Source organism: Rutidosis leptorrhynchoides, chromosome 9, assembly GCF_046630445.1.
Source record: "Rutidosis leptorrhynchoides isolate AG116_Rl617_1_P2 chromosome 9, CSIRO_AGI_Rlap_v1, whole genome shotgun sequence".
Classification (NCBI taxonomy): Eukaryota; Viridiplantae; Streptophyta; class Magnoliopsida; order Asterales; family Asteraceae; genus Rutidosis; species Rutidosis leptorrhynchoides.
Window position 1 is genome coordinate 125,298,350 of NC_092341.1, and position 10,219 is coordinate 125,308,568.

Genomic DNA, 10,219 nt, shown 5'->3' on the forward strand with positions numbered 1-10,219 from the left:
AAAACAAGATTGAATAATTTTGCTTGTTGTAGCTACGTGAAATTTGTAACAAATCTATACAAATCCTAACTTAACTAACTTATATTGTATTATACATGTATTCTAACATATATTATGTAATCTTAGGATACCTTAGACACGAATACAATGTTTTGACATATCATATATATATATATATATATATATATATATATATATATATATATATATATATATATATATATATATATATATATATATATATATATATATATATATATATATATATAAGAACAACCATAGACACTCTATATGCAGTAATGCTGGAGTTAGCTATACAAGGTTGAGGTTGATTCCAAAATAATATATATACTTTGCGTTGTGATCTAGCCTGAGACTTGTATAAAATGGGTCATGGATTGATTCGAGATATTATATATTGATTTATTTGTGTACATCTAACTGTGGACAACTAGTTGTAGGTTACTAACAAGGACTGCTGACTTAACAAACTCAAATCATTAAAATGTAATAAAAAATGTTGTAAATATATTTTGATCATACTTTGATATATATGTACATATTTGTTATAGGTTCGTTAATCAACCCGTGGCCAAGTCTTACTTCCCGACGAAGTAAAAATCTGTGAAAGTGAGTTATAGTCCCAATTTTAAAAATCTAATTTTTTTGGATGAGAATACATACAATTTTATAAATGTTTTACAAAATAGACACAAGTACGTGAAACTACTTTCTATGGTTGAATGATCGAAGCCGAATATGCCCATTTTGCTTGGTAACCTAAGAATTAGTAAACCAGTCTACTAATTGATGCGAATCCTAAAGATATATCTATTGGGCCCAACAAACCCCATCCGCTGTAGCGGATGCTTTAGTACTTCGAGTTTTTATATCATGTCCGATGGATGTCGCGGAATGATGGGGATATTTTTATATGCATCTTGTTAATGTCGGTTACCAGGTGTTCACCATATGAATAATTTTTATCTCTATGTATGGGATGATGTTTATGAAAAATGAAAATATGAAATCTTGTGGTCTATTATTACGATTGATAAATATATAGGTTAAACCTATAACTCACCAACATTTTTGTTGACGTTTTAAGCATGTTTATTCTCAGGTAATTGTTAAGAGCTTCCGCTGTTGCATACTAAATTAAGGACAAGATTTGGAGTCCATGCTTGTATAATATTGTTTGAAAACTGCATTCGAAGACATATATTGTTGTGTAATATTATTGTAAACCATTATGTAATGGTCGTGTGAAAACGCTATATTTCTGATTAGCATTTTAAACGTTTATCGATAAAATAAAGGTTATGGTTTGTTTTAAAATCGAATGCAGTCTTTGAAAAATGTCTCATATAGAGGTCAAAACCTCGCAACGAAATCAATTAATATGGAACGTTTATAATCCATATGAACGGGACATTTCAGTTGGTATCCGAGCGTTGGTCTTAGAGAACCAAAAAATTGCATTAGTGTGTCTTACCGAGTTTGTTATGATGCATTAGTGAGTCTGGACTTCGACCGTGTTTTCTTTAAAAACGATTGCTTAACACTTTTTATTGGAAACTATATATTATTAACATGTAAATATTATGTGATAGATGTCGACCTCTAGTACAAATCCCATCGACTCACCTAATAATAATGAAGAGTCGAATATATTTTGGGAAGATTCACATATTCCCGAGGAAGAACCGGAAGAGGAAGAACCGGAAGAGGAGGAACCGGAAGAGGAGGAACCGGAAGAAGAGGAACCGGAAGAATAAGAGGTTTCGGAGGATGAAATATTAATACCTACAGTAAAACAATTAAATAAAAGAAGATCCTCAACCAATGGACCAAAGTTAAAAATGGTCAATGGTGTTTCAGCCAAGGAAGCAAAATATTGGGGAAATTACCAATTTTCTGATGAATCAGACCCTGACGAGGATTTTGATGATGTTATAGAAATTAATCCAACTAAATTTAGTAAGGAAAGAGAGAATAATAAGGGAAAGAGCATCAAAATAGAGAAACCTGATTTCGACCCCGATGAACTTTATGTGTATCGTAAACGCCCGTATTTCTTAGATTTTAACAATAATCCGGGAACATCTAGGCCACCAGGTTTTTCTAAACCATTTGTGAAAATGACGGCTCGTATTATAGGATCACCATGTATCCCTAGAAAATTAGCCAAACGAACTAAGTCCGAAGAAGAAAGAACGAGTGGGTCAGAATAAAGAGTTGTAATCATGTTGTGTAATATATGTATTATAGTGTGTTTGTATTTTTATGTTATATATAAAAATTGCTTGTATTGTTTGTTAATTATCTTTTACGAATCTAATCCTTTTTTTATTTTACAGTATAAAAACAAAAATGGACGCTAAGGATAGACAATCAAAAATTTTAGAAGACCTACCAGGGGATATGATTGATGAAATCTTGTCTAGAGTCGGGCAGAATTCATCAGCACAATTATTTACGGCAAAATTAGTTTGTTGAACGTTTGAAAGACATTCCAGGCATGCCTTAGTATATAAAAGGCTTTCCTTTGAAATATGGGGTATATCACATTGGGGAGACTTTAAGTTACGCCAAGTTTTCTTTAAGGCATTAGTGCGGGAAACCCAGATGCAATTTTACGCTACGGGTTACGAACCTATTTTGACTCAACGTATCCCAACATAGGACTCCATTCTTTAGAAAGAGCTTCTAACATGCAACATAAAGAAGCATGTTATGCTTACGGGTTAATAATGTTCGCTTCTCACTAAATTGAGAAAAAGAACATTGGGTTGCAACTTTTAAATAAAACATTCTCACAAGTGACGGACTCGGTAGTTGAGGTGAGAAACAAGGTTTTTAGATTGTTACGAGGCTGTTGGGTATTACGTAACCCTCGTCCTTTTGATGACATTACAACATGCTGCCTGGTCAACGGTCACAACGGTTATTTTCCACAGACCAAGGATGAGAAATAGTCTTACTAAAACCAGAATGCATGACTTGTTTATGGACTTATGAATTACGTGTCTTTATTGCCTTTGCTGAACGACTTGCGTATTAACTAGAATTGCCTTTATAGCTGCCGTGTAGCAAAGTTATTATGTGCTATATTTCATCCTATATGTATAATAGTGGTATTGTATGTTTGTAAAATATTGTATAAAAGTTTGAACGCGAAATATTATTGTAATAAGTTTTTCATATAGAATCGTAGTAGTTGAAATGTATAGTAGCTACTAAGTATGAACTTAACGGGTAGGTACTACCTGAATTAAAACTATAAAATGCTAATATGAAGAAAAAGCTTTTATAAATAAGTTCATATTATGCTACGAAATACTATTGACTACTCTTAAATTCTATATGATTAACTCAATTCTTTTGGCATTTTTTGAAGAAAATGGCACCGATGACTCATCAGAACTTGAACATGAGTGAGGAAGACTTCCGTGTTTTCCTTACTGCAAACATAGCCGCAGTGCAGGCTGCAATGCAAAATAACAACAATAACTCTGGTTCTAGCAGTGGAAAAAATTCCACAAGAAATCGTGTAGGATGCTCCTACAAAGAATTCACTGCCTGCAAACCTTTAGAATTTGATGGAACCGAGGGTCCAATCGGATTGAAACGGTGGACCGAGAAGGTTGAATTGGTGTTTGCCATAAGTAAATGTACTGAAGAAGACAAAGTAAAGTACGCTACGTATACCTTCACAGGTACGGCGTTAACATGGTGGAATACCTATCTCGAGCAGGTAGGACAAGATGCTGCTTATGCACTACCGTGGTCAGCATTCAAACAATTGATGAACAAGCAGTATCGTCCCAGAAACGAGGTCAATAAGCTCAAGGTAGAGCTTAGAGGATTACGAACGCAAGGTTTCGATATCACCATGTACGAACGACAATTCACAAAGTTGTGCCTATTATGTCCCAGAACATTCGAAGACGAAGAATAGAAGATCGACGCATTTGTAAAAGGGTTACCGGAAAGGATTCAAGAAGATGTGAGTTCACACGAGCCCGCCTCCATACAAAAGGCAAGTCAAATGGCTCACAAACTAGTGAACCAGATCGAAGGAAGGATTAAAGAGCAGGCGGCCGAAGAGGCTAACATGAAACAAGTCAAGAGAAAGTGGGAAGAAACCAGTGACAAGAGTCACCAATATAACAACAACAATCACAACCACAATCGTAATAACTATCCCAACAACCGCAACATCAATCGTAACAACAACTTCAAGAAACGTCCCAACAACAACTACAATAACCGTCCCAACAACAATAATAACAACAACCACAACAATAACAATCCCAACAACAATCTCAATAACAACAATGACAACAAAAACCAAAAACAGCCATGCCAAAGGTGTGAAGAGCAGCACCCGAGGTTCTGCACGACATTTTGCAACAGGTGTAAAAGAAATGGTCATAGCGCGACGAAGTGCGAGATCTATGAACCAATGCATAACAGAACTAAAAGAACAAATAATGTCGGAACAAATAACACCGCCATAGTTTGTTTTGGATGTGGAAAACCGGGCCACTTTAGTAGAAATTGCCCGAATCAGGGGAATACTAATGGGCAGGACCGCGGAAGAGTTTTCAATATTAATACGGTAGAAGCGCAGGAAGACCCGGAGCTTGTTACGGGTACGTTTCTTATTGACAATAAATTTGCTTATGTTTTATTTGATTCGGGAGCGGATAGAAGCTATATGAGTAGAGATTTTTGTGCTAAACTAAGTTGCCCACCGACGCCCTTGGATAATAAATTTTTACTCGAATTAGAAAACGGTAAATTAATTACAGCAGATAATATATGTCGGAATCGAGAAATTAAAATGGTTAGCGAAACATTTAAGATTGACTTGATACCAGTAGAGTTAGGGAGTTTTGATGCGATAATCGGTATGGACTGGTTGAAAGAAGTGAAAGCAGAGATCATTTGTTACAAAAATGCAAATCGCATTATACTAGAAAAAGGAAAACCCTTAATGGTGTACGGAGAAAAGAGCAACGCGAAGTTAAATCTTATTAGTAACCTGAAGGCGCAAAAACTAATAAAAAAAGGTTGCTATGCTGTGCTAGCACACGTCGAGAAAGTCAATTCAAAAGAAAAGAACATCAATGATGTTCCCGTCGCAAAAGAATTTCCCGATATATTTCTGAAAGAATTACCGGGACTACCTCCACACCGATCTGTTGAATTTCAAATAGACCTTGTACCGGGAGTTGCACCAATAGCTCGTACTTAATACAGACTCGCACCCAGCAAAATGAAAGAACTTCAGAGCCAATTACAAGAACTTTTAGAGCGTGGTTTCATTCAACCAAGCACATCACCGTGGGGAGCTCCTGTTTTTTTTTTGTCAAAAAGAAAGATGGTACATTTAGATTATGTATCGACTATAGAGAGTTAAACAAACTTACCATCAAGAACCGTTATCCACTACCGAGAATCGATGATTTATTTGATCAGCTGCAAGGTTCGTCAGTGTACTCGAAGATTGATTTACGTTCTGGATATCATCAAATGCGGGTGAAGGAGGATGATATTCCAAAAACTGCTTTTAGGACGCGTTACGGTCATTATGAGTTTATGGTTATGCCGTTTGGTTTGACTAACGCACCAGCTGTGTTCATGGACCTTATGAACTGAGTGTGTGGACCATACCTTGACAAGTTTGTCATTGTTTTCATCGATGACATACTCATTTACTCAAAGAATGATCAAGAGCACGAAGAACATTTGAGAAAAGTGCTAGATTTGTTAAGGAAAGAAAAACTGTACGCTAAGTTTTCAAAGTGTGCATTTTGGTTGGAAGAAGTTTGTTAGGACCCCGAAGTTGTATAGTGTTAATGTGAAAATAAGCTTAAATGAAGGTTCCTTAGAAGAGGGCTATATAAGGAACCTAAGTAGTCCTAATTAGATAGCCATTGCATTGTAACTGAGTTCTAGAAGCTGTGGAATGTAATTGTACCGATTCTCTCTAATACCGAGTCTCATTCCTATCTACCGAATCTCTCTTTATCTTATCATTACTCTCAATCTCAACATGATCTGACCTATCATTTGGTGTCAGAGCATCCAGGAAGTGATTCTACATCACTATATCGATCCAGAGATTGAAGATTACAGAATCTGATTACTCTCGGTATTTTGAATCACATTCGGTATCATCGAATTTGATAATCTGACGTTCAGATTCTTGTGATAAGTTCAGCAAAGGTGCATTAGGTATTTTAGAAAGCGTTTCGATTATCATTACAGCTTTTTAACTTCAATTATGGAGAATCAAGTTGATTTTTAGAGTTTGTGGCTAAAACTCTCGGTATTGCTTAATTCAAGCTTGATTCTGGATTTTTGTGAAGATTTAAGGATTCAGTTGTGTTCGTGAGGTGTTAAATCACATTTCTGACGGTTCAATTTCTTCAATTCATTAAGTTTTGAATATTTGATCAACACTCAGTATCGTAACTGTTATACCGAGTCTGCTTCATTACTTAAATTCATCTTAAGTGTTGCAGATTGTGGTGTGATTGTGATTCTATCACATTTGGTTTGATCATACGCAGCTAATTGGTGTGGTTTGAGAAAGGATTCTGTCATATTTCTAAGTTTTAAACTTAGACTCGGTATTGTCAACTACTACAGTTGACATTCGGTATCCTATACTTTCGGTATCTTTGATATTTTGTGTGATACTAACATGTTTCCTTGTGCAGCAAGGTTACAGAATCAAATTCAAAAGGATTGAATTGAGATTGAACTTCAAATTCTTACAGAATCTGACTACCGAATCATATACAGAATCTGAGTTTCTGTATCACTTAATTCATTGTTTTAAGTGGTTACAGGCTACAATTCTTGTGGTTACCGAATCTATACTGAATCTGGGTGTGTCTCTTGTATTTCTGATCAGTTTCTTTTACAGAATCTGATATACAGAATCTTTACCGAATTTGCTACTTTACCGAATCTGCTACAGTACCGAATCTGTTATAGAATCTGACATTCTGATCAGATTGTTGTGATTTTTCATCTGAGATTTGTGTAATACAGAATCTTTACCGAATCTACCTCATTTTCAAGATGTCTACTCAAGATACTTTGATCATTGGATTAGATTCCCGTCCTCCAGCGTTGTTTGATGGCAAGTACACTCAGTGGCTTCACCGTATCACTCAGTACATAGACTATAAGGGTGAGAAAGCAAAGTACATTTGGGCTTCTCTGAGAGATGGTCCAGTTGTTGATCATCATCCAGATACTGGTATGCCAATTCCAGTCTATGAACTTTCTGGTGATAAGCGTGAGAGAGCTCAGGGTGACATAGAGGCAAAGAATATTGTTATGCAAGCTATCCCGTATGAATTGTTTGAAAATGTTGATAGCAACACAACAGCAAAAGATATATGGGATGAGATCAAACGACAGCAAGAAGGTTATGACATGTCAGATGTTACTAAATTGAATAAGGCTCTGGGATTCTATGAAGATTTCAAGCAGGAAACTGATGATCCACTCAAGGATACCTATCGTCATTTCAATGGCGTTCTCAATGAGTTGTAAAGGTGCAAGATAATAAAAGTAAATGCTGAAGTCAACATGAAGTTTCTCAAAAAGCTCAATGCTGATTGGCTTCCTTATGGAACCATTGTTCGATCTACTAAAGAGATTGACAAGTTGACTATTCATGAGCTTGTTGGAGTTCTTATGCATTACCAACCTGAAGTGTCTAAACTTTAAGAAGGAAGGAAAGAGTCTTCTCCGGGTGATCTACTTGCCCTAATTACTAAAAAGAAGAGCAAATCGTTGACGTCTTCCAAAGGCTTGTCCAAGAAAGTGCTTGTTGAAGAATCAACTGATTCAGAAGATTTGAATCTTTCTGATGTTGATGATTCTCACCTTGAATTAGTCAAGATGGCAGCCATGTTCACAAAAGCCTTGAACAAACACAAGTTTAAAGGCAAATCAAGTAATCAACGCAAAAACTCATCATCTTCCTCGTACTACAAGAAAGCTGATCAATCTAAACAACAACGTGCTGATGATTACAAGAAGGAAGATTCAATTTGTTTCAATTGTGGCAAAGCTGGTCATTACTCTCGTGAGTGCAAGATGCCTAAGAAGAAGGACGCAGCTTACTACAAGAAGAAAATGTTGATGGCTAAGATTGTGGAAACTGGGGGAGAGCTAAAACCGGTTGATGATACTTGGTTTAACTGGACTGACGATTCAGATTCAGAAGTGGAACATGCAAATGTTTGTAAGGTGACAAAGCTCATCAAAGTCAAGGAAGCAATGGAGAATTCTGACTCAACATCCGATGATGATGAGGTACAATCATCTGAAATCTCACCTGATTTTATCAAAATGCAAAATGACTTGATGAAGAATCTGGTCTCAATGTCAAAAGAAGTCAAAGGCTTAAAATCTGAAAACAAGGTTTTAAAAGATAAAATCAAAATGAATGAGACCAGACCTTCCTCATCTAAATTGCAAACGGATGTGCAACAATTGACTCTCTAACTCAACTCTACGGAAACTGAGTTGGAAGATCTGAAAAAGACAATTCATCCAATTAAAGTTGAAAGAACTGATTATCGTTTAAAATCGGAATGACTTGCAGAAAAAGTTCAATTTTTAGAAAAAAATCTTTTAGATTTGAAAAACCAACATGAACCCACCCTTTCAAAACTAAACAAGAAAATCGTTCAATTGGAAAACACCATAATTGAAAAGAACACTGAAATTTCTTTATTGTCAAAAGAATCTTTTCAAATGAAAGCACAACTTACTCGATATGAGGAAAAACTCTATCGAACAGAGCAATCCAAAGCTATCATGGATATGGAACTTTCAAAACAAACGATTTTCATGAATAGACCAAAAACGATTCATGGTGAAAAGTGGGGGTTGGGTTATGAAGATCCGAAAATTTTGTAAAATGCTTCCAAAAAGATTCTAGGATTATATCATTCTGATTATTTTCAAGCTGGTTTACCATCGCATTTTGTACATGCTTCTGATGCTGATTTTGATGATATTATTGAAAATTGTAAATCTAGGAAATACCATCAAATTAGCTTAATGTATGAAAAAATCAATGCTACGATAGGTAAATCGAATCCTGATTTCTTGAAAAATCTTGTTGAAAATGAAAAGAACATGCAACGTGAAGATTATGTGCCTAAGCGTAGACTGGTTTATATCCCAACACTCATGCTAGAGAAATACATTTTAATGCTTAAGAATGAAGTGTTTAACAAACCTAGTTCTAGCATTACTGCAATAGATGAGGTGTTTGATGAACCAATTTTTTATGTGAAACCAATTCTACCAACTTTACCTGCATGTCCAGATGATGTTTTCCGTGAAGACCTAGCACATGAACTAACTGTCTTCTTTGAGACAGATTCTCTAGGTCAAAATTCTTTAGATGAAAAAGTAGAACCTCAGGATGCACCGAACATTGAACCTTTGATAGATTTTGAAAGTCAACTTCATCCTTTGCATGATTATTACTTGCATTTGCCTGCTGTACGTAATTTGAATTGTATAGTAGCTCAACTTGAACAGGATAATATTGACTTGCAACTTAAGTGCCAATCATTAGAACAAATGCTTGATTTGTGTGATAAATTGCCTTACCTGCCTAAGAAAGAATGTACTTATGCTTTTAAGGAGGGTGAAGTGATAGTTTCTGCTGAAGAATTATGTCTTGAGATTAAAAGCTTAAAACAAAAGATAATTCAAATGAAACAGGCTAACACACTTAAGCAAACGTCTAATGTTGCAACCAATGTGCTTGAATGTACTGATGGGTACTAAGAAGGGGAAGGGAAGAACAACATCTAAGGATGTAAAACCCATTACTATTCTTAAAAATCCTCTACGTTCTCAATTTGGCAATCATGGTTCGAAAGTTGTTTCTACAACTCAATATTTTGTTAAAAAGGTTCATTCTCCAAATGGTTCTGTGTTAACTGAAAGGATTCCTATGATTCCTATGTCAAAAACTTCAAAAGAGAGTCTTTTAAAGAAATCAGTTAAGTCCACAACACACACAAGTTGTAAACCTGATTAAAGTGAGTATGATGCAAAAGAACGTACAATCAAATTGAGTCATCTCATGTGTCAACTGAAAAGTTTGGACGTCTAACTAACAACGGTGTTTTTCGTGTCACAGGTCATAATTCAAACTTGA